General features: G+C 37.5%; 1 long non-coding RNA gene across 1 annotated transcript; it reads left to right on the forward strand.

Moving 5' to 3' along the window:
* Positions 1-630: 630 nt before the first annotated feature.
* LOC140849879 (uncharacterized) lies at positions 631-22,115 on the forward strand. Its single transcript, XR_012132194.1, has 3 exons — positions 631-732; positions 10,772-10,900; positions 14,265-22,115. It is a non-coding gene; the product is annotated as an uncharacterized lncRNA (long non-coding RNA).
* The last annotated feature ends 2,090 nt before the right edge of the window (positions 22,116-24,205 follow it).

Here is a 24,205-nt window from a genome sequence, read left to right on the forward strand (position 1 = left end):
AATCCAGAATTCCATGAAGAGAATCTAAACAAACTGTATAGACTAAATAACATCATTGCGGGGAAGGGCGGGCTCCATTATGGAAATCAGGGTGACCGTACTGCATTGGCAGGAGCTGCGTGCTACAGTAAATTGAAATGTAAACAGCTTTTCTTAACAGAAAATCCCATGTGGAAAATGGAATGCAGCTGTAGAATCTAGATGATCTAAAATGCATGTCTCTGTACCGGGTAGTCAAGCAGAAGAAAGTAATGCAGGGACTCCTGTGTGTGTCCAGTATGCACGGCTGAGAGTGACCTTGTTATCCTGAACTCCATGATGGAAGGTGGGTGTGCAGATCCCCAGAGACACATTCCAATTCTGCTGAGGCTTAAGGCCAGGATTTGTGTCCTTGTGTCACACTTAAATTCATCCTAATAGAGACCTCAGCTTCTGACAAGGAATGTGGGAAAGGATCTGAGTCTATACTAAGTGTTCCCTATATGCCAGACACTAAAAGAGTTTGATTAAAAATTTAAAAATAAAAACAAAAAGAGTATGGAAAATAATTTAACAAGCACTGTGTCCAGATTAACAAATATCAATATTTTGTTCTATTTGCTTCAGATATTTGTGCATTTGTATAAAAGATGCAAAACACTTGGGTTAAAATAGAAGCTGCCTGTGCTCCCTTCTTGAGTCCCATTCTCCTCCTTCCTTCCATGAGGCAAAATAGTCACTATCCTGCATTTGGTGAGTACCATCCTCGTGTGTACATGCAACCACATTAACTCATTTAGTCCTTCCAACAACTCTTTCAAAAAGATGTTATCCCCATGGTACAGATGAGGAAACTGAGGCCCAAGGATATCAGTATTTGCCCATGATCACACAGCAAATAGGTGAAAGAGCTGAGGCTCAAAGCCAGTTTGCTCTTGTTTGAACCAGTGCTCTTCTTACTGCAGCCTACAGCTAGTCCTCTTCTGTGTGTCACCTGAAGATTGCAAAGCATCTCCCCAGCTGAATCATTTCACCTCTTTGGATCTTGATTCATGAGCTTTACTTTCTGATTCCTTACTGGAACAGTTTCCAAAGTTTTGCTTTTTGGTTTGTAAAGCCCAAGTGTGAACCCAAATGGGGAGGCACAAAAACGGGAGAATTATTACACACATAATTCTTTATTACACACATGTGGCCATCCTCTTCATCTTTCAGCACACTGCTAGCACATGGTTGCCTTCCTGAGGGCTAACTCTGCCTCCCATATTTCACTGGTCCCATGCCATGCAGGGAGGTATCTGTGAAGTGTTTTTTAAAACTCCTCCATGGATACTTACGATTTGTTTTATAGCCATAATACTCAAAAAGGGCTTTTAGAGAAAAATGGGGCAAAAGGAAAGTACAAGTTAAATTCAACAGTGGCTACCATACAAATTGAAAAAACACTTTTGCGAAGCAATCTGGTGAAGTGTATCATGAACCACAAAACTATCCACAATATTTGACTTTAAGAACCACATTCTGAGAATCTATCCTAAGGAAGTAATCCAGATAGTGGGAAAAGCCACATTCAAAGCATTTCCTAGTTCTGTTATTTATTTAGTAAAGTAATGACCTAATGGTAAAACCAATGTGTTAGATGTACTACAGAAGGTCCCCTTCATGGAAACATTTATTGTCATTAAGTTGATAATTTTGAATAAAAGCAAGGCTCCCATCCTCATTTTGCTACTTAGCAGTAGTCAGTTTAGCAAGCTGGTTAACCATTCTGCTTTTCAGACTTTTTACTTGCAATATGCAAAATACTGATATCTACCTTAAAGATTAGAGAAAATTGCATGGTCTGAGATATAAAACAATGTATCCTGCTTACTGGTGCAGGGTAGTGCTCAATAAATCCTATCTCTTAAAATGCTTGTCTATGAAAAAAGTACATATTTATTGCAATTACTACATCTCTCAATAAAAGAGAATGCATTCAAATACATAAAAAGAATCTAATTTATGTTATCTGTTTGTTACTACAATAGAAATATTAGACAAATCTGATTTAGGGAATGCTGTAGGAGAGGAACCTCTACCCTCATAGGTGTTGTATTTGGGGGCCTGCAAATGAAACATAACTAATAGCTTAATAGGGAAAAAAGCCACAAGGTTTATCTATATACATGTGGGAATGCACACACAAAGCAGCTCCCTAAACACTGAAGATGGGAGTTTATATACCTAACTTAATGGGAGGAAGGGAAAGAAAATGCTTCTGTGGGAGGAACAAATGGATTTCCAGGGGAACAAATGGAAGATATGACAGTTTGTGATGATGTTTATGCAACTGGGAGCAGTCTCAATTTTCTTCTTCATGGCCATAAGATGACCCTGAAGAGGGGCTTCTTGGCAGCCACACTCCCAGAAGTTTCTACTTTCAGTGGCAAAGGAAGGCTTCTTTCTGCATCTGTTGAATCTCAATTGTCTCTACTTAAAAATAATCTAAAATGTCTTATTTTAAAAATCTGGGGACTTAAGTACATCTCCACATTGGCATGAAAATATCTCCCCCCTTCTATTTTAAATGAACTTGCCGTACATTGTTAGGCAGATTTTGTGAAGTTTTAAAACAAAGTGGTATTTTCTAAGCTGTTAATGTGTAAACTGTGACAAAGGAAGCCTTTTCAATCCAGGAGGAAAAAGCTCTAGCACAGTCTAGATTCAGAGACCACTGCAATGGGGAGACGAGCCCTGGACTGGTAACTCACAGATTTTGGGCCACAGCACGGGAGCAAAGCTCTCCTCTTCGCTCGCTCTGCTGCCCAACAGTCCGGGTGGGACCAGCTGGTCCTGTTTCTCACCTATAATTCAAGAATGATAATAATGTCTAATTTACAGTTTTCTTAAAAAGAACTGGATAAGATCTATGCAGGTTGAAAAATCATTTGGTTTTTAAAGGCTCATTTATGTTAGATAAAAATATTTTAAGGCAGTATGATCTTATAAATAAGATGACATCCATTTAAATCAAGAAAAAAGGGATAGTGATTAAACCTGAAAACTTAAAGTATATATATACACACACATTCACCTCTAGGGAAAACCAACCTGACATTTACCCTTAGGCACTACAGTGGCTACAACTTCAGTCAATGCTGTCATTAGAGACAAACTTGTTTTTAAAACCTGGAGCCAGAGACCTTACTGAAGTAGAATAATAGCTACTTGAGCACAGTGACCTTGCAAAATGGGATTGTTATTGGAGAACATCGTGTGCTTGATACTTAGGCCTTGCTATTTTCATAGCACAAGCCAGAAATGCCAACCTTGCCAGCTCTTAGATTTTCTTGCATGTTTATGGCTGGAAACTGGCTGCCAATGAGTTCATTTTTGGTCAGCTAATTTTCATTTAGACAAGACATTTATCTGCTAATTTCACCAAGATTTGCTAAGACAGCCCCCCCACCACACATAATACCTTTTGTAAGGAATTTTCCCCAACCTTACAGTCTTATGTAGAAAAAAAAGTTAGACAGTTGCTATTAAGTTAGCTATTAATACTAACTTCAAAATTGTTGTAACAAGGTCCAACTGAACATAAACATCAGAATAAAATATTCTATGCACAGTGATCCTTTTATAGTATGCTTCTAAAAATTAAGCTTTTCATGTGGAAATAATCAAATAAATAGCTGTGCTCATTTCTAAGGAGATAAATAGCTCCAGGATTTCATTATTTGTTACAAATTTTCTAAAGAATTCATTGAAGCTCACATCTGGCTAACAGCAGACAGTCTCTTCAATTTTCTCTAAAAAACATACAAAAGTTTTTTTAGTGCCAGGCATAATACAATTTAAAAAAAGGACTATTGCCAGAATCTGGGAGAAATTTCTTCTAAATCCAAAGTCAACTGTTAGACAAAAGCAAGTAACTAATCAGGACTTTACCTCTTAAAATAATGGAGGCTTCCATTCTAAGATATAGACAGATATCCTTCATTCTTTCCCAATTGGGCCTCCTGATTCAGACTCTTTTCCATGAAGCCAATTTTCTAATGCTCGGGGAGATGTTTTTAAGACAACCGGAATGCTGTGTACCATTTCCCAGACTACCTCCCCTTCCTTCATCTTGTCAGAAACTACAGCCCCCAGAACATCTTGAGTGCATTGCATTCTGGGGCTCTCCATTCACTGAAGTGCTGGAGATAAGGAGAGAGGGTCCACATTGATGACAGGAAATTCTAGGAATTGTAGGTTTTTAATTTTCTCTATTTGCTTAGAGTATCAGGGAATCTCAAGCCAGTGAAAGTGCCCTAAATGAAAGCCCATTAAATTCTAAGAAGTCTGCCATAAAACTCTATGAAATGTCTTAAAGAACCACATTGATCAAGAATAAGGCTATAGGCATACCACCTCCACACTGTCAACAACCATCAGGCCATTTATTTAAGGATGTATGAGGATAAAAAGGGTGGAGGTAGCTTATGAAAAAATAATGCAGTTAAGAGAAAGGAAGTATCTTGAATACTCAAAAGAAATCACACATTTCTGAAGTGAATTTACTGCAAGACCCAATAAAAAATGATTTTGAATACTTTGTCATCTTGACTAGGATGCTAGAGCATATGGGTTCAAATCTTGCTTGCTGTATCACTGTGGGCAAATTATTCAATCATTCAGATCTTCACTTACCTGCAAGTGATTATGGAAGTAAAATATTTGACAGGGTTGCATTAAGAATCCCCTGGTATCATGTCAATAAATGCTTAGCACAATGCTTAGAAAACGGGAGAGGATAGCAGGGGTAGTAACAGGAGTGAAGGTGGTGGTGGTGATGGGACTTAATATAGGTAGTAAATAAGAACAATACTAGGCACGTTGTGTTACCTGTTATTATTTTGGCTTGATTCCGTGTGTGTGTGTGTGTGTGTGTGTGTGTGTGTGTGTGTGTGTGTGTGTGTGTGTGTATAGACTACATAACTGCTTGCATCAAATAATTAAGACTGTTACTTTTCAGAAGTAGATTTAAGAGATAAATGATAGGAACACATCTTCTGAAATTTTATGTATTTTCTTTCTGTAATGAACATGTATTAGTTTTCAAATGTATTTAGGCTAATGAAGTTTTCTCTTTTAAATGCATTGTGACCCACTCACTCAGCTACTCACCTAAAGCCCTTCAGTATCTACAGCAATGGTTCCCAAGGCCTTCATGCTGACTGGCCACATCAAGTCACCTGAGGAGCTTATCAGATCTATGTATTCCCCTGGCTCAACCTGGCCCTCCCAAATCACCACTTCTCGTTGGTTCTCAGTGCCAAATATTTGAGAACCACTGTGTCCAAAGTCCTTCCATGACTTGACCCTTTCCTCCATGCAGTTTCATCTTCCCCTTTCCTTCCTAGTAAAACAAAGCTTACTATTAAAACATATTATAGGAAAAGCTCTTCTATGCCTCACGCTGTCACTTTGCTCAGAATGCATGTCCCATCTCACTCCAACTCTTTGAGTTACTGACCCTACTTATTCTTCAGTACTTAGCTCAAGCATTTTCCCCTCCAAGATCCATTGTCCATCAAATGAAGTACATCCAATAAATGAACAAATGAGATAAATTTCCATTTTTATGGCCTCTAAGAGCATTCTAGAGCAGTATCTCAAAAACTTCTCCATATTACACTGAAACTGTCTCTTCAATGTCTGTGTCTGCACCCACTCAGCTGAGGTCTTGAGGACAGAGCCCATGTGCTGTGTAGCAATTCCTAACTCAAAAATTTACCATGAAATGATTACTTCCATTTCATAATAGTTTAAAATATTGCTAAAAAAACATTATTCTCAAGTTAACAGTAAACTATGCAGCAAACTATAGAGCACAGGGAATACTGGTTCACTTTTCCAAATTTGTGTTTATTATAGGAACATACAACATAGATGTGCATGTGCATAAAATACTTTTGAGTTGAAATAAGTCATGAAGCCAATGTTTCCTAAAGCAGGTTCCTAAAAATCCTTGTTTCACGAGCTACTCGATGCAAAAAAGATCCATGAAATTAAATATTCAAGATATCCTACACTAAAAACATTGCTGACACTGTTGAATACTACAGTTCTAAGAGTTATTTGACAATGATGACATGCTATCAAGTACACTTAAGAACATTCAGAGTAAGTCAAGTTCTGTGGACACACATTTTGAGAAATGCTGAATGAAGCATTCTAGCAGTCCTTTAGCTATGGTGGCAGATGGGTCAGACCTAAATGTCATCGCATAGAGGGATGATTTTTACGAGAGGGTTACAGTCTTATTGCAGTACACCAGAAGCAACAGACACATTCCAAGTGGTACTCTGTTGAGAGACTACTCCTCTTACCTTTTCCATTATTAAGAATGCCACTCTGCTTTCACAGGTAGTCATTGGAATTCAATGAATAATGTTTCCCCTTTTGAGGCATGTGTAAATAGACCGCTATCTTGAAGAGCACCCATTTGTGACAACAGTCAGACTTACAGGTCTAATTTATGGATTAATTGAAACTACTTGGGAGATGATGATGCCTCTCAAATATAAGGGGGCTCCCCTTTCTTTATAATATACTTATTTCTAATATATTTATGATATATATTTTTATAGTTTCATATATGTCATATTTTTCTCATTCAGGTTTTCGTTTTTTAAATAGTTGGGGACCATGTACCAAAATGCACTCCTCATTTATAATTTTTGGTGGAACAGCAGATTTTGGCTGCTTCTATTTTATTCATGAAATCTTCTCAGAGGAAATGCTACACTATCCATTTATATTTGTGGCTTTGTATTCAGCACAAAATTTAATTTTCTGCCTGGTGTCATTTGTCAAATAAGCTTTTAAGGCAGTAATTTCCCTGCATCTCTTATAAAGATAGCCTGTCTTTAAAACCACAGGGTGCCATGTTTCCCCACAAGTTGTCACTGAGGAGGAGGAGGAGCTACATGAGAGCTGAGAGTTACAGTGCTGACCAGGCACAGAGCAAACAGTCTCTGACCAACATCACAAATGCAAAGGTTCAACAGTCAATTTGTAATAATTCAGAAGGTTAAGTTAATACTCACTCTAAGTCCCACGAAATATGCAAAGCTACATTATAAACAGAACTGTGCATCTGTTAAGTATACTTACTATACAAAGGTGCCCAATGTACCATAAAATATACATGTATCATATGCAAATAATGAAATGCCAATCTAAATTTAAGAAAATTTACCCTAAACAAAATATTTCTTCCAACAATAATAAATAATTTAACTTTTTGATTAACTATATGTTTTCTAAATGCTTTGGATTTAAATATGCTTTAATGAAATTATAGGAAATCCTTATCTCTTTGAAATCTTGGACAGAAAAGTCTGGTTTCTAAATCGCTACCTAGAATCCTAGAAGCATTCAAATCAGTCTCCATTTTCAAAAGAACCTGCAATTACCTCTCTTTACGCTAGGTGGCGTCCTTAAGGTAAAAGCTATCAAATTAATGAATACATTTGATTTAGCAAGGTCAAAAGGAAAGGAAAGGATACTTGTAAACTTGAGAAGAGGTAACTATCTTATATTAGAATTCCAATGTTTGGTAAAGAAAACAGAGACAGTAAGAGAGGAATGGGAAAGCCTATTCAAATAGCCTTGGGATACCTCTAAACAGGACTTCTTAAAAGAGTAGTCACCTACCATCAGGAGTGCCAGTTAAAATGCACATTCCTAGGCACTCTGCCACACTCCAGAATTACTGCGTTAGAATAGTTAGGATGAAGTAGAGACATGAATCTGTTTTTCTAACATATACTCAAGTTGTTTTTTATGCAAAATTTTGCGGACTAGATTTAGACTGCTCTAAATTTGTCCAGAAGTAAGAACCCCCGTTGGTTGAGAAGTTCTGATGTTCAGAAACTTTTTTTTTTGTCTTTCTATAGCTTGTATCTTAAAGATCAGGAGTTAAGGTTGCACTATAAAATCTCCAGATGGATTTTTGCTAAATTACCATCACTCAAAAAATATTCATTGTGTCAGGTTCAACCCTGTATGTAATAGAATACTTGGAAAGCAGTTTGAGCTCTGTAGAATGGAAAAAATGAGTAAAATGCAATGAAAGCGAATCTCTCCTGGGAGGAATGGGTGGTATTTAAATTAGGTATTCTAAAGTTGTACCACTTTGATCTGTCTTTTGAAGTAATTACAATGATATCTGGAATTTAAAGAAATATATTGCTTATTCCTTGTGGACATTTTCAAAAAGCCCTTTTAAAAAAACCAAAGCAGTTTTCCCCCTAGTTTCAGTGACAAAGGAAGTGTCTTCCTCGAGTGCAGCTAATTATTGTATAAATGTGTGTGTATGGGTGTGCTTGTGTGTATGCATGTGTGTATTTCTGTTCTCTAGAACTTGCTGAAGTGAGTTTTCTGTTTTTTATTTTAAATCGGATTTTCTTTTTGTAGAATCAAAAGCTTGCTCCCTTAAACTCACTTGTTTTAAAATATTTTAAATGGACAATATACTAAGATATGTTTACCATCACTGACTTCAACTGAATATACAGAATAAAATTGAACCATTTTAGTAAGATAAGCACAGTCAGTGTAAAAAAACATTCTGTAGAGCCTTTGAAAGTAATGGCTTCTTTAGGGACCACTGAGGACCATTTGCCCCTATAGTACATGAAGCCGGTCAATTACACTCTTTGAATTTTTGCACCTACATTTTATGGTTTTCTTATCTTTTCCTTTACTTTCAGTTGTTATGTCATGTTGCCATCAGTTCACCAAAGCTCTAGGAAGGACTCCTATTTTTAATGCATAGAGGTCTTGAAAGGCAGCATAGCCACATTTAGTTTGTTGGAAATGCACATATGGTAAGAAGGAGAGCAGGGGACCAGTGGGGTAAGGGGATGCTGCATTAGTGAAATGGCAGATGCTAGCTCTACTTTTTAATTACTTTCTCATTCTTGATTATGTTCCCAAAAGGTAAGACTGCAGGTGGTTGAATTATGGGTAACTGAACTATTATTTCAAACATATCTTTCCAGTCTATTTTTACTTTGGCTATAATCATAACATTTAGAGAAAAGCTTTGTGGCCCCCTCAGGTTATATAAATTTAAATTATCTTATTTTTTTCATGTACTAATAGCATATTGTGTTTTCTTTCTTAATGAAAATGAAAAAATCATTTTCATTTATAAAGAAGCATGTCTGCATTATTATATATGCATGTATGTGTGTATACACACAAACATAAATGTGCATATGTGAGTGTATATTTAATACAGGGCAGAGTGAAAAAGGAGCTCACTTTTCCACCTTGGGAAATGACTTCATATGGATTGGCTTTCCTGGAGTTATTTTTATTGCTAAATTATCTTTATCAAGGTCACTAAATGGTAGAAATGCTAACAAAAGAAGGAATACGGTTACTTTACAAAGGAACAGGGCACTGGGACTGTAACTGTTTGTCTGCTCCCTCTGGGGAGGGTGGGGGAGTTGATGAACAAAAGCAACAGTTTCCAAGAACAGACAATGGCATTCTCTGTGACCTGAAGCACAGCCGGCAACACTGGATCCCACACATCAGCTCTCTCCCTAACACCCATGCCACATCTATAATGCCAGTATCTCAGATACTTTGGATTTATTGTTTTTCCTTTTTAATTAAAAAAAAAATTCCTCCTAATGGACAAAAAAAATAGCATTTTGTATTTTTTTAATTAAAGAACAACTCTAGTACATTTATAAATCTCTAAATACATGAGGGCTTGAGTTAGGTTTATTGAGACCTTCATCTGGAAATACTAAATACTCATCTGACTATGAGCCCCATGAGGGTAAAGATAGGGTTGCTTTGCTCAGCATGGCTCAGTGCCAGGCACATAGCAGGTCCACAACAAACATGGTTGGTCAACTGACTTACTGTAGTTACAATCAGAAGCTCACCTATGGGTGGAAAGTAAAGCATAGTGCTTTTTAGTCTGTGTCTCTTATAGATTTAAATTTTTCTTCTTTTCCCTCATATGGCTTTGAAAACATATTTTACATTTTATGAGGAGCAAATGACATGCTCCACTATGCCATCTCAAATCTTCTTTTCTAAATTCAGGTTTTATCTTAATTACAGGAAAAGTGATTATAGGCAAACTGTAGTAAAAGTAAACATAGGAAAAAATATTTTTATTAAATCCCCATAATCTCACTGTCATAAACTAACAGCCAATAAAATATTTGTTGTTTCCTTCATATTTTTCTGTATTTATGTCTTTAATTTATGTCCATCTTCACATAATTGATGTTGTAAATATAATTTCATATTCTGCCTTTTAAATTTAATGTTATTTCTTAAGCCAATGCCACATCATTAAAACCTCTTTAAACATAATTTTAGAGGCTATGTCATGTTCAGCCATAGAGACACGCCCCATAATCAACTTAAATTCATCTATTTTTGAACATTTACATCATTTGAAATATTTTATCTTAATGACTGCCTAAAGATAATGTTTGTCTTCATCTGATTACTTTTCTTGGAAGAGTTTCCTAAAAATAAACTTCCTAAAAAAATCAAAAAAAGGCTTTTGATTAAATATTGCCATATTGTCCTCTGGTCTTATTATAGTTTGTAGATTAAACTTCTACCAGCTGTGAATGAGACTGTAATAGCAGCTGATAGCAGCGACCATTTTTTGATGCCTTATTATGTGCCAGACACCATATTAAATGCTTTATGTGCCATCTCATTTAACTGTAACCATAGCAACATGTAGAATGTACTGTTTTATACCTATTTACAGATGAGAACCTGAGGCACAAAGGGGTTATACAACTTTCCAATGTCAGACGCCCAGACTTTAGACCCTGATCATCTGAGTCCAGAGCCTCTGCCCTCACTATACTGAAGGAATCTTTGCCAGCATTGAAAGGTATGCCGTATATCTAGTATTTTGACTCTTTGCTAATTTCCTAGATGAAAAAACAGTATCTCGTTGTTATTTCTGTTTCATTATTTTAATATTAACAACTTTATATGCTTTCTTGTTATAGTTATTCACTAGTTGAATTTCTTTCAGTGTGAATTGTCTATTTCCATCATTTGCTACTTAGTGACTCTTTTTACAATGTAAACTTGTTAATTACTAAAAATATTTTCATTTTTCTATGCCTATCAGGGGCTAAATATTATTCCTATTTGACATTTAGCATTGTGTATGGCATTTTGAACATACGAAACTTCCATTTTTAAGCAAATATATTGCTATTTCTCTTTACAATTCCTTATATCACTTTTGTGCTCAGAAAGTACTTCCCTATTCAGATTTCAGCTCAATATTAACTGAAATTTTCTTTAAAAACTGTACCCTTTCCCTATATTGATCCACACATCGGCTTACTCAGAAAGTCCTGCTGATACGCTTGGATTTCTTTTATTTGTCTGATCCACTGTTAGAACTAAAATGGAAACAAATATTTTCTAGTATTTCTGGTACTCTGAAAACATTAATTCACAGAAATTTCAAGGCAGTAACTTTGCCCCCTTCCTAAAAAAAGGGAAGACAATAACAGCGTCGATACATATTGCTAGTGACACACTAATACCAAGGATTGGGTTTCGATCCTGAGCATTCTGCTTTGGGGTCACCAGTACAGTTCTGCTGTCCAGCACTAGAATCCACTTGGGCTGCTTCTCAGTGTAAGCCAGAAGACCAGAGTTACTCATGAGGTTACTTCTGAAATGTAAGCCCTGAAAGGAAGCATTTCCAATCAGAAAGATCTGCCTTCTATGCTAGAGCACTGTAGAGCAGTTGTTTACAAAGCATCACATTGTCTGTTAACAAAACCTCCAAATGCCACAATTACGGCTTCTTTCCTTTTGCCAGTGCAATTTGTTGATAATTCTGCACAGAAAAGCTTTGAGGTAAACTGATTTTTTCCCCATTCTACTAATTTGTGGTAACATCATTGGGAGTATGATACTCTGTTTAAAAAGAAGCATCAACATATTTTAGGGAGAGAGTGAAAAGCCTCTCAATCCACCTCTAAATTCGAAGACTACACTTATTTACATGTAACTTGCAGTGATTTATTCATTAATTATCAACTAAAGTAGGGCTGATGTTAAAAAGGATAAGTTTGTTACTGGTTACCAAACTATCATCAACTGCCAGGAAAAGAAAACCTACAATTATAAACAAGACACAAGTAACCATGGTAACATATCTACTTTTCACAACAAATAAAAAATTTCAAAGACAGTGTTTCTTAATGCTTGACTAATTTTTATTAGCAGTTCCAATGGCCTCTGTTATATTTTTGAAGAAATTAATGTCCAGGTAACTGTGGATCTAGAAAAATGAATTTTATGCTAGTTATACAGACTTAGATTATAATAACTTTATACTTTAAAATCTTGCAACTGTTTTTTTATCCAATTTTAGATGATTTTATGATGCATGTAACTTATCAACAAATAGTTAATAATCTGAAAGTTACACAATGATTTATAATGTATTGTGGGATATTGAGCAATTACTATTTTAAAGTAATAACTGTAATGGAAATCCAAGTGGTTTTCTAAATATAATGAACTGTCTCTCTCATCCAGCTACTTTTTATACCACAAGACTAGAAGATATTTCACAAATTATCTGGAATAGCTTTAAAAATAAGTCAAAGAAACTGAATGGAATAAAAATATTTTCCAGAATACCTTCAAGGGAGATAATTATTCATAACAACAGCTAAAATTTATTGAGCACCTGCTATATGCCTGAGAGTTTCCAGTAAGTTGGCACTGATTTTTCAGGTGCTATGTCATCCTCATTTTGATCATAAAAAGACTGAGGCTTAGAGCAGTCAAATAACTTGTTCAAAGTCAACCTTCTGGTAAGGCACAAGGCTGGGACTTAAACCTGACCTGTTTGAGTTCAGCACCAAAGCTCATAACTCCTATGTAATAAATAAATGTCAACTATATTTTGTCAATCTTGGCTGAACCAACCTAAGACTGGTTCTTCCATTCTTCCTAAGCTTCATTCAGCCAACATAGTGGTCACAATTTCTGAGGAATTGGATCCTGCAAAAAGATGCCAGGAGGGACCCAATTACTCCAGAAGACCCATTTTTTAAAAAATAACTAAGATTGTTTGAAGATCTCTTATTTTTGAAAGCCTATCTTCCTAAATAACCCACCACCTTTTGCATAGAATCTTTTCTGTGGGAATAGAGCTCAAGATGGCCTGGAATGTTTTTCAATGAATCCTTCTTTTTCATAATACATGGAGTGTTCCTGTGTGACTAATTTACAGCCACTCTTTAAGCAAATAGTGGACCAGAACTCCAAATTCTAAGTGTACATTTGAGGCTCTTTGATGCTATTCTCCCTTGCCGTAAAAATGTTGCCAATTTCATGATTGTGTTAATATACCATATTATCTAAGATGGTACCATTGGGGAAAGGTGAGTGATTGGAAAATGGGACCTCTCTGTACTATTTTTGCAAGTTCTCATGAGCCTATAATTATTTAAAAATAAAAAAAAGGTTTTAAACTATTGGTGATTCTCCATTTTGCCAAGGAAATGACTTCTGATATTAGCATCTGGTAACTTTCATTCAATCAAGTTTCCTCTTGGGGGATTGGTCATAATTTGAAGAAGCATGGATGTGTGAGATGGACGCAGTGTGTTACACAAGGAACAACAGAGCCTGTACATAGGACCTGTGTCAGAAGGTCAACCGCAAGCCCTTCTGCAGGAATCTAGTTGAGGGTCAGGCTGCCTCTGAAAAGCCTCATTAGTGGTGAAAGCCAGCCTGCTGAGGGTGAGTCCCAACTGCCTCTGGTGGCACTCACCACTGAGTAAGACAGACTCACCAGGTGACAGCAGGAGCTTGAAGCACAGTCCTTCCGGGAAGGGGAGGAATGAGCCATGCTCCTCACCTGGCTGCTATCTTTGGATATTTACTTACCCATATCAGTGCCAAATTCTGGCCAAGAGACCACAGGACGCTGGTGTCCAGGGAGGGAAGGGGCAATAGCGAGCAAAGCAGAGATATTGTGCAGGCAGGCGAGGCTGGTACCCTCAGAGCTCCAAGCACTCGCCCCTTATCCTCAGGGGGACTATTTACACGGCCACCCAGGAAGTCTACTCTTGTAAGCTGCCTTGAGCAACTAAGAATAGTTCCCAAAATAACACACTGATTTGAAGGTGGCATATAGAGGGAAAAATTTAAAGGTTTGTTCTGATTGCACCTGCCTGAAATGCAATATTTGCTTTTTTTTTTTTTTTTAGAGGTGGAGAAGGGAAACAGTGGACTCCTCAGTAACTTCACCTAGTTAATGAGGCTTATTCTGGAAGTTCCTAGAACTCACTAGCCCATCCTGCCCAGAAATACTGTGTCATGAAAGGTTTGTCTCCAGTAGGTATTCAGACCAACCTGTTCACGGTGGTATTAGGGAAAAGGTTGAAACTTTGAAAAGACAGAACCCTGCACACAGCATGAATTCAGAGGTGGAAGAAGATCAGCTAGCAAATATTGGGAAGACAAATGATGGGGCAGAGAATACAAGAAGCCCTTGCACGGGCCATTTCACAGACTACCCTAAAACTGTCCATCCGTCTTCTGCCGTCAACCTTCCCAAAGCCCTGTTGGCATTTCTGGGAACAGATTGCTAAATAAGCCTAAGCTTTTTTGGTTCATAGAATTGGTGAATCAATAGGGGCAGAAGATTTATCTCCTGCCTCTAAAGATCATTTATAACAGGGCTAAGTGGCCCAGGATAAAACCACAATAAAGGTGATTCATGCAGGAAATCCATTCTGTTGAGGCAGAAATGAAAATCCACATTAAATCACAGTCTATTCCATGCACGGGAGAATTTCAGTGAGCCAAGCTCAGTGGATTCCCAGGCACGCTAAAGGCTGAATGTGATTGTTCTAATAAAATGGGGAAATGAGACTCCTTTAAAGTGAGAAGACAGCCTCCAGTTCTGAAAGCAGGGAGGCACTCCTGACCGGGTGAGCTGCCCAGCGGCCCTGCCAGGCGGGTGTCTGGGACTATATTCCCAGATGGCAGCCAGCCTAGGGATTTATTCCATTACTTCAAGTTCCTTGTCAGGAGGTTTTCATTAGCTCTATCATTTTTTCAAGATAATTGGATGTAGTACAAAAACCCACCTTTGCAAATTACCATTAAAAGGCTGTCTACGTGATTGAGTTAGCGATGTCTTCTGCCTCCTGGCATTTGAACTCAAATTTACATTATTTTCTTTTGGCTGGGATAATCTGAAAGAGTTGTCCCCTCTTCTTCACCTTCCCTTCTTGCCCCAAAGGTCTAACATATTAAGGAATGATGTAAACGCAAGAGCAGGCTCATGGAGCAATCACTCTTGGGCCCATTACTGTGCACATGACCTATTTTTTTGTGACATTAAATTCCTCTCAGCTTCTTTCTTTTTCTTCAGCTAGCACCATGTCTTTTCTCTTTTTTGTGTGTGTAATCTCTATCAATTCTCACTCTTGGGCATTGGTAAGGATCAAGTGAAATGCTTTGTAAGTTCAAATCCTCACTTTTCATTGAGAAGTTGATTGATAGTCCATCAAAGGCCTCCAGTTTTATTGTAAATTAACTAAAAAATGTAGACTCATTTCATACACCTAATTTGGGTTTTTTCTTTTCCATGGGTTCTTTCCTTTGCATTAGCCTTTATTTATACAGAAATGTCACAACTTAAAATATAGTTATTCAAGCATGATGAACAATGTCTAATGCAAGCTGGTTGACAGCAAGGGAGTCTGAAGTGAAGACAATCCATAACTACATATGGATCAGTGTAGAACTTGATGTAAATCATTGGTCCCAAACTGTTATCTTTATTGAAAGCTAACAGTGGCCATTGTGGCACATCCTGAAGGGTGTTCTAAGAAGCAGCATGTGCAGAGCTTTGGTAAAGGTAAGAATTTAGCAAAGACAAAACCTCATCAAAGTAAAGCCCCTTCTCTGAAAATAAGTAAAATATGTTAATATGTTACACTTTTATCAAAAGTGCTGATGTCCTTGGAGATGATGGTAAGCTAGCTTGTCTATTGACAAAATACTTGAAAACTGGATTTATATGAGAATTATTGGCTTTCTTCAAAAATAACTCATGTCTACTCTTATGCCTAGAGGGCTTTGCTGCAAACATCAGGAATAAAGAAGGTTTATTTTATGGTAAAAGCAATCTGGTAGATTGTAGAGAGAACACTAAATTTGTCTGGTCATTCAGATACTGCAAGCATGAAATAAAACATACTGAGTGTGTATCAATTAACCATAAGCTCTTATTGGATTTTCTCTGCAAAAATCATTTCTCAATACAGTCAGTATTTTTGTTTCCCTTTCAAAGACTAAGGGAAAGGATATGCTCTTGATAACAGACTGCTGCACATTATACTGTATGGAGAGAATTAATTTAATGAAGAGTTTCTGTTTAGGAACTAACAGTAGGAGGAGAGGGCAGCAGTAGGAGTTTCCAACCGGCTGGCTGATGTTTTACATGCTAGAGAAGCAGCTGGAAATTTGGATGACAGTTTTGAAAGATGGATGATAAGGAAAAGGTCACCTGAAATTGAAATGGTGGGTGGGAAACTGGAGCAGGCCAGGATAATGTGGCAAAACTGAATCATCTCATGCGTGGTAAAGCTTTTAAGCAATTCTTTTATTTTTGCTTCAGTTTGCCATCCTGCCTGGTGACTATTGTCCCATGAACAGCATACATTATTTGCTTTTTTCCTTCCACCCAAATCAATTCTAAAAACAATTTTTAAGGTTCAGTTTATAAGATAAAAGATGTTCCTATCAGAACTGAGACAAATTGTGAAGTGTCCTTTACTTAAGTATATATATATTTAAGCATATGTGTGTTCCCAAACTACATTAAAAACAATGTATTTACAAAATTAGCAAACACTGTAGCTTAGAAAATTCCTTTGGCACAGACAGAAATATCCAGCCACAAGTGCTCCTGACTTAAAAGCTGAACCAAATAAACCTTGACAGCAAGGCAAAATATTTTATAGGCAAAGTGACATTTTATAAAAACAATAATAAATGCAGAAGGGAAAATGCACCAAGGTTGAAGTATGATCTCAGATCTATTGGATATTAAAGGGAGGTGAATCTCAGATCTTTCCTGTTTTTATTACAGTAATAATATGTGTATGACCGAAGCACTATTAAACTGGAGAAATACTGTATTTCTAATTACATTGTGCACATCTCCAATCACTTGTCTATGGGAGATCTGGATAATGCAGTGTGGAAGCCTTGCTAGCATGATGAAGTGGATAGATACAGGAGGAAAGTGATGGAAAAATCCCAGGACTACTTTCTTAAAATCTCCAATTTGGAACAAAATCAAGCAATGTTTAAATCACCCCAAAGAACACAATTCAACCCAAAACACATCTACAACTTGACATTAAATCAGATTACAAATGGAACTAATAAAGAATGAGTACATTTACTTGCTTATCTCCATCTTCCACCCCACTCTACAACTCGGCAACCAGAGTTGCTCTGGGCCAGTTTAGGAGAATCAGCAATGGTCCATCAATCACCCTTCTATTCCATAGGACAACAGTTGTAAAAAGTACTGATGTTTTACTCTGGGAAAAGAGAAACAGTCAAGGCTGGTCTTAACACTATGATTTACATTAGGATGTAAACAGAGCCAGGATTTCAAGGAGAGTAAAGTTGGTGTGTGCATGTTCCGTAAGTGCCAGGAAACACGTGCATGCCTTTCTGAAAGCCCTGAGCAAATGTACTTTAGGTTAAGGTGGTGCTCCAGGCTGGGAAAAGCCCACGGTCCTCATTTTTATCACTTAGACACATGCATTTCCACAAAATGATGGCCATGGGCTAATACAGAAGGAATGAAGAAAGATGACAAGGATCTTACAATCATCAAATCAGTAGGTGAAAGAATGATCAGGTAACATATTAATTATTCATTCCTTTGACAGACATTTATCGTTTGACAGTCATAGTAGACATTTATCATTTGACCTACTTTATCCAGGCTAATATGTGAGGTGCTGAAGGACAATGCGAAGTGATCTAAGCATTTTATCTCTGGATTTGCAGTTTCATTAGATCTGGAGTGGGCAACAGGTCTTTTTTTTTTTAATTGCTGAGATAATTCTAAGGATCATGAAGTTGGCAACTAACTAACCACCAATCTGGAACAGTGAGTCTCAATCTCTGTGTTGCATTGTAGGTCAGACAGGGAGCAATAGGGAGGAATTAGAGCTGATGCTGAGAGCACTGATCTAGTCTCTGTGCCTTTAGGACACCAGCTGCAGGCTGTGTTGCTGAAGAAAAAACTTAGAACATTTAATCCAAATGCTGTGTTAGTGCTTAGTAGCTGTGTTACCAGGAACAAGTCATTAAACCTCTCGAAGGGTAATTATACCCACTCTCAGAATTGTTAAACACTCTTAAGTGGGATCATAACAAGGCCTGGTCCAATGCCTGGTCCATAGTTAGGCTTAGTTTCTGTCCTTCCTCCCTCACATGTGTTGTACCCTCCCTTTTCTTACCCTTTTACTCTCAAAAATTGTTTTCATTCTCCACAACCCAATTCTGACCCACATTCTTCCTCAAGGCTTCTTGACACACCCCCACACCCCACCTAGGCTCACTGACCTCCCTCCCTTGTACTCCTGTGGCCCTTATGTTCAGGATCACACAATCTGATCCTTAATCATCCTCCTATTACTTCATGAGTCCTTGGTTTTCCTGGCTGCATTCTCCCTAAGCAATCTACAGTAGTCTTCCAAAGAGGTACAAAATAATTACCTGTTGGTTGATCAAAAATACCTGTTGCACTGCAACATATCTCTGGGGGGGAGGGAAACCCTCACTTTCCTGTCGGCATAATGCACTGGAGACTAGCCAGCATTGCCACTGCCTCTGGCAGGCATTAGTATTCTCAAATAATCAACAGAATGCCAGTCTCCCACCCCCACTTACTTATTTTGTTGGAAAAATGCAAAACCTGCATTTTTCCACGAACCAGATCTCACTCTATGCACAGAGTGAATGCAGTGTCTGTGTTTAGCATCCCAATGTGATAATTATGCAGTATGCTTACTCCATGTCTAAATCCTACATTTCTATATGAAAACACAAAGGAATGACTAAATATTCTAGTGTGTTATCCTGCCCTTCCTTTCCACTGTAACTTTTTCCATACCATCCAGATTGCCTTCGTGCTGAAATGTACCTTTAAAAATAACTGAGAAACATCAGCTGTGTATATGACATGGAAGGTGAGTGATGAGAAGAGGTGAATTGCAGGGACATCTGTGCCAGCAAACACAGGAGCATACTGGGAAGAGGTAGCACTGTGTGTGTGTGTGTGTGTGTGTGTGTGTACATGACTGTATGCCTGTGGAGAAAGCAGATTTTTTGATGAGGAACAAAAGCTGGGTTATGTAAGCAGCACTGTTCGAAACAGCTTGTATAGCAATAATGGAAACAAGGTATGAATATTCATAAGTAAAATGGAAGAAGTGTTCACTTGCAAGGAGGAAGTGGAGATGAAATTTTGAATATTGTTTGACCAGTTTTATCTGGAAGCTTTAGATGTGTAGATCACATACTTAATCATACAAACACAAAACCAAAGCCCCTTGCCTAAATGTTCCCCTTCTTCAACACACTAATAATCAGTTTATTAATACTTCTACATGTTATTCAGTCAATTTGTCTTAAATAAATTTGATTCTCACATCTCTGAAGACCTAAAGTGAAAGAAGAAAAAAATAACAAAAATAAGAATCATACCCCAAACTTACTTCCAAATATATCAAAAGCTTAAATGTAAGAGCCCAAACGATGAAACTCATACACAAAACACATAGGTAAAACTTTGTGACATTGGGTTGGGCAATGGATTCTTAGACAGGACACCAAAACAACATAAGCATGATAGGAAAGATTAGATAACTTGGACTTCATCAAAATGAAAAACTTATGACCTTCAAAAGACACTTTCAAGAAAATGACAAAATGGAAGAAAATATTTACAAATCATATATCCAATAAGGACCTTATATCTAAAATACATAAAGAACTCATAACTCAGTCATAAAAAGACAACCCAATTTAAAAATGCACAAAGCATCTGAATGGACATTTCTCCAAAGAAGTTATACAAATGGCCAGTAAGCATGTGAAAAGATGCTCAACTTCATTAGTCATTAAGGAAATGCAAATCAAAACCTCAAGATACAATTTCACACTAGAATGGCTTAATCAAGAAGTCAGATAACAAGTGTTGGTGAGGATGTGGGGAAATCACAACCTTTATACACTGCTGGTGGGAATGTAAAATGGTATAGCACTTTGGAAAACAGTCTAGCAGTTCCTCAAATGATTAAACATAGATTTAATGTTTGACCCAGCAATTCCACTCCTAGGTATATACCCAAGAGAAATGAAAACATATTTCCATGGAAAAACTTGCACACTGCTACTAATAGCAGCAAATTTATAAGAGCTAAAATGTAGAATGAACCCAAATATCCATTGACGGATTAATGGATGAACAAAATGTGATTATCCATACAATTGATTATTTTTCAGCCACTAAAAGGAATGAAGTATTGATGATTGTCCAGAATGTCCAGAACAGGAAGATCTCTAGAGATAGAGAGTAGATTTGTGGTTGCTAAGGGTGGTGGAGGGCATAAAAGGGTAACAGCCAAAAGAATATGGGGTTTCCTTTTGAAGTGATTAAAAATGTTCTAAAATTGATTGTGATGATAGTTGCACAACTCTATGAATATACCAGCAGCCATTAAATTGCATACTTTCAGTGAATGAAATGCATGGTATGTGGATTATTATTTCAATAAAAATTGAAATAGTTGCAAAAGAACAAAAGGGCATAAGAAGGAATTATCATGATCTTGGGCTCTTAGAAAACCCAAATTATTTCTCAAAGGAAACTCTATCAGTGAAATTATCACTGATCTGAATGATAAGAACATGAAAGAAAATGATGAAATGAAACCAAATCCCAACTTCTAATCCATTTCCTAAATCTCATGCATCATGTGATATTATAATGATATAAGCTCTTATGTGAGATTTTTTTTTTCTCCAGTAGAACTTGGATCCTCCATGCATTTGCCTTGAAAATTGGAAACCTCAAAGTGAAGTTGGTGTTGAAGGGCAGACTATAAGAAACTATTTGTCAGTGTTCAACTTTCAGAGCTTAAACTTGGTAGTATTTTTTCTCTTCTACATGAAGCCAAAAACACAGATTGAGTTATCTTCTGGAATTTGATTAAGAAATGGGTGATCTTGAAAATGAAATCAATGAGTACATTTTAATTTGGGGATCAGGTTTAGTTAGGGCAAAGATTAAATATGCTTCAGTCTGTTTAAAGTATCTAGATAGTTAACCCAGAATTTATTTCTAGGCCGGGGTCTTCAAACTGTGCCCCATGAGGGCTGCTGACCCGGAGACTGTTCCAGGTTCTCCACCAGAGAAGCTCCACCTCTACCATCCTAAACACGGAGTTTCTGCTTAAGGAAGAGATTCCATAGCCAAACAAGTGTTGGAACCTATGGATGTAGATCATTGTAATTCACAAAGCATCCTGTATTTTCCCAGCCTCACAAGGTTTTTGGTAAAATATGGGTCACATTAAGGGCTCAATTTCACTCTTAGAGGAAACCTCATCAGCTCACAGAACACCTGCTTCCTAGAAAGGACCTCCTATCTCAAATATTTCTGGGAGTCTCCTCTTGTTGCTTCTCTTGTTGCTCAAGAACAGGTCAACATTTCTTCATTCAACAAGCCTCAACTCTGTTTCTGGCACAATGCAAATATCTGCCATACTTCAGGTGAGGAGTTCCTGCCCTGTCCTCTCCCTTGACCTTTGTTGTTTTGCTCAGGCAAGACTACCACGTCCAGCAATGAGGGAGAGGGCATCTTTCCAGCTACTCTCAGTCAGGTACTAATGAAGTGCCGTAACACCTTGCTGAAGGGAACACAGTTCTCTGTAATCCTTCCAACACAAACACGTGACGACAAGATTTTCTGGCTGAAAAAAAAAACAAAGATAAAGCTAGATTTTTCTCCATATTGCTGTAGACTATAGTTTCAAAGATTAATGGAATTTCATCTGTTTGCAGAATAAACAGGCTTTTGAAAATCTAACTCTCAAAATGAGCCATTACTGTTTCACGCGGCATCTAACTAGCATTCCGACTTGGCCTCACCTAGTTTTTCACTGAAATACCCATGGGGACTCACACCAATGAACCCTCAGAGACACAGCCCATCTATTACCGGAACATGTATGCCAGCTACACTAACTCATTAGTAGAGTTCAATATTTGTAGAGCTGAAACCAGACTTGGTGGGATCAATGCAACATTTTGTGCCTGAAAGAGCTTCATCCTTCCTGCTCTGCTCAGGGACTTGGGGTCTCTCCCAGCCATAACTTGGACAAGTGTTCTTCTATTTTACTGTATCCAGGATGCTAAAACTAAGCTTTTCAGAACAACCTAGGTAGAAAAGATTGAATATGTCAATTTTTATGTCTGTATTTTTGGCAATATTGCTTCTATATGCCTTTGGACAATGCTATGGTGAAATTTCTTAAATTTAAGTTATCATAGAAGGAATTCTCTTTTGTTCACTAATGCAATTCCAGTACCTAGAACAGTGCCTGGCATAGAGCAATTAATATTCATTGTTTGACTGTTTGTGTGTGTAATTAGTTTTAACTAATCAATTAGATTAATTGGCTTCTAATCACATTTGCATTTTAATTTTTGAAGATAACTTAAGCACAGAATTCTTAAATAATTGCTAAATACATAGTATCATCAAGAATTTTATCATGAAATCCACCAAGAGCTTAGAGGAATAAAAGCAGGAGCTGTTGAAAGAAGGAATAGTCCATTTAGCAGTACAGCACTAAAATAAAATAGCCTTTGTTTATTAGTGACCTTCAAGAATCAGCCCAGTGTCTTCTACCCGCCTAACTAAAGTGAGTGTTAACAAGCCCACTCATTTGCCAGGGCTGTGCTGGCTTCCCTGTCAATGCCGCTGACACTGCAAAGAAGAAGAAATAATTACTTCTTAAAGCCATGCAATAATATAACCACTTGGGAAAATTCAATTTGTAAAAAAATAAAGAATTAAGTGGGAACAAAAGAAATACTGTGTTTAAAGTCAGGATTGAAAGGTTAGAGACTAAAACACAGTGAATAGAATGAAGTGTGTGACAACATAGTGAACTGAGACCTACAGGGGAACCAATCCCACATGGCAGTGTGGTTAGCTGTGCCTGCCTGTGAATGTGAACACTGCTCTCTGCACACATGGCTAGCACCTACTTTCCTCCATCATGACAAGGAAGAGAATCCCCACTAACCTCCTGGTGCAAATTCTAGAACCTACTTGTTTTAGAAATGGCCATTAAAATCATGAGTACTGTTGAGGGGTTTAAGTGCACTTGGAGTTAAAGACAGCGCTTGGGCACTGTGTATCTTTCTTTCTCTTTTCAACCCTGCACCCAACTCCTGGGATTCCTATATCTAAATTACTGTCTTCCTTTACTTCCTCAGCTTGGAAGGATAACCATAAAGTAGTAGTCTACCATATTTTTAATTTTTCCATTTAAAATTGCTTAAAACCTAAAAAGGTTTATTATTGTGTAAGAATGGCAAGTATGGCAAGACCACCAGATTGGAAAATAACTGACCCTGAAAAGATAGCTTGTTACACTCATGGATCTCAAGAGGAAGGGGCTCACCGTGCCTTGGTGAAGCCCCAGGTTTGGTTAGGAGGCAGAGAGAGGAAAAATTGTGTGCAACCGTCTCTATTGTGATTTTTGCAGGAAGGAATGGGCCTGGCATGATACCAAGTGTAGGAGTGACTGATTTGGATAAGTTCAGTGGGTTCTGGGTCACAGGGTCTGTCCCTAATCTTCTGGTACCTGGTCCTGGCATGATTAGGCCAAGGAACCAGTGGCCCAGAGTGTAAAAAGCTGGATAAAGGAGGTGGTTGAGGACAAGGGTTCTGGATGAGTTGGTTTGCATTTGAAAGGCATGTCAATGGCCAGTTGTTTACTCTCTCTAGGAACTGGTTTATCCTGGGAGGCTGTAGTCCCTCCAGGATTAGCAAGGCCCCAGAAGTCAAAGCGTCAATACAGAAAATAGACAC

The sequence above is a fragment of the Manis javanica genome, chromosome 6, assembly GCF_040802235.1.
Source record: "Manis javanica isolate MJ-LG chromosome 6, MJ_LKY, whole genome shotgun sequence".
Lineage (NCBI taxonomy): Eukaryota > Metazoa > Chordata > Mammalia > Pholidota > Manidae > Manis > Manis javanica.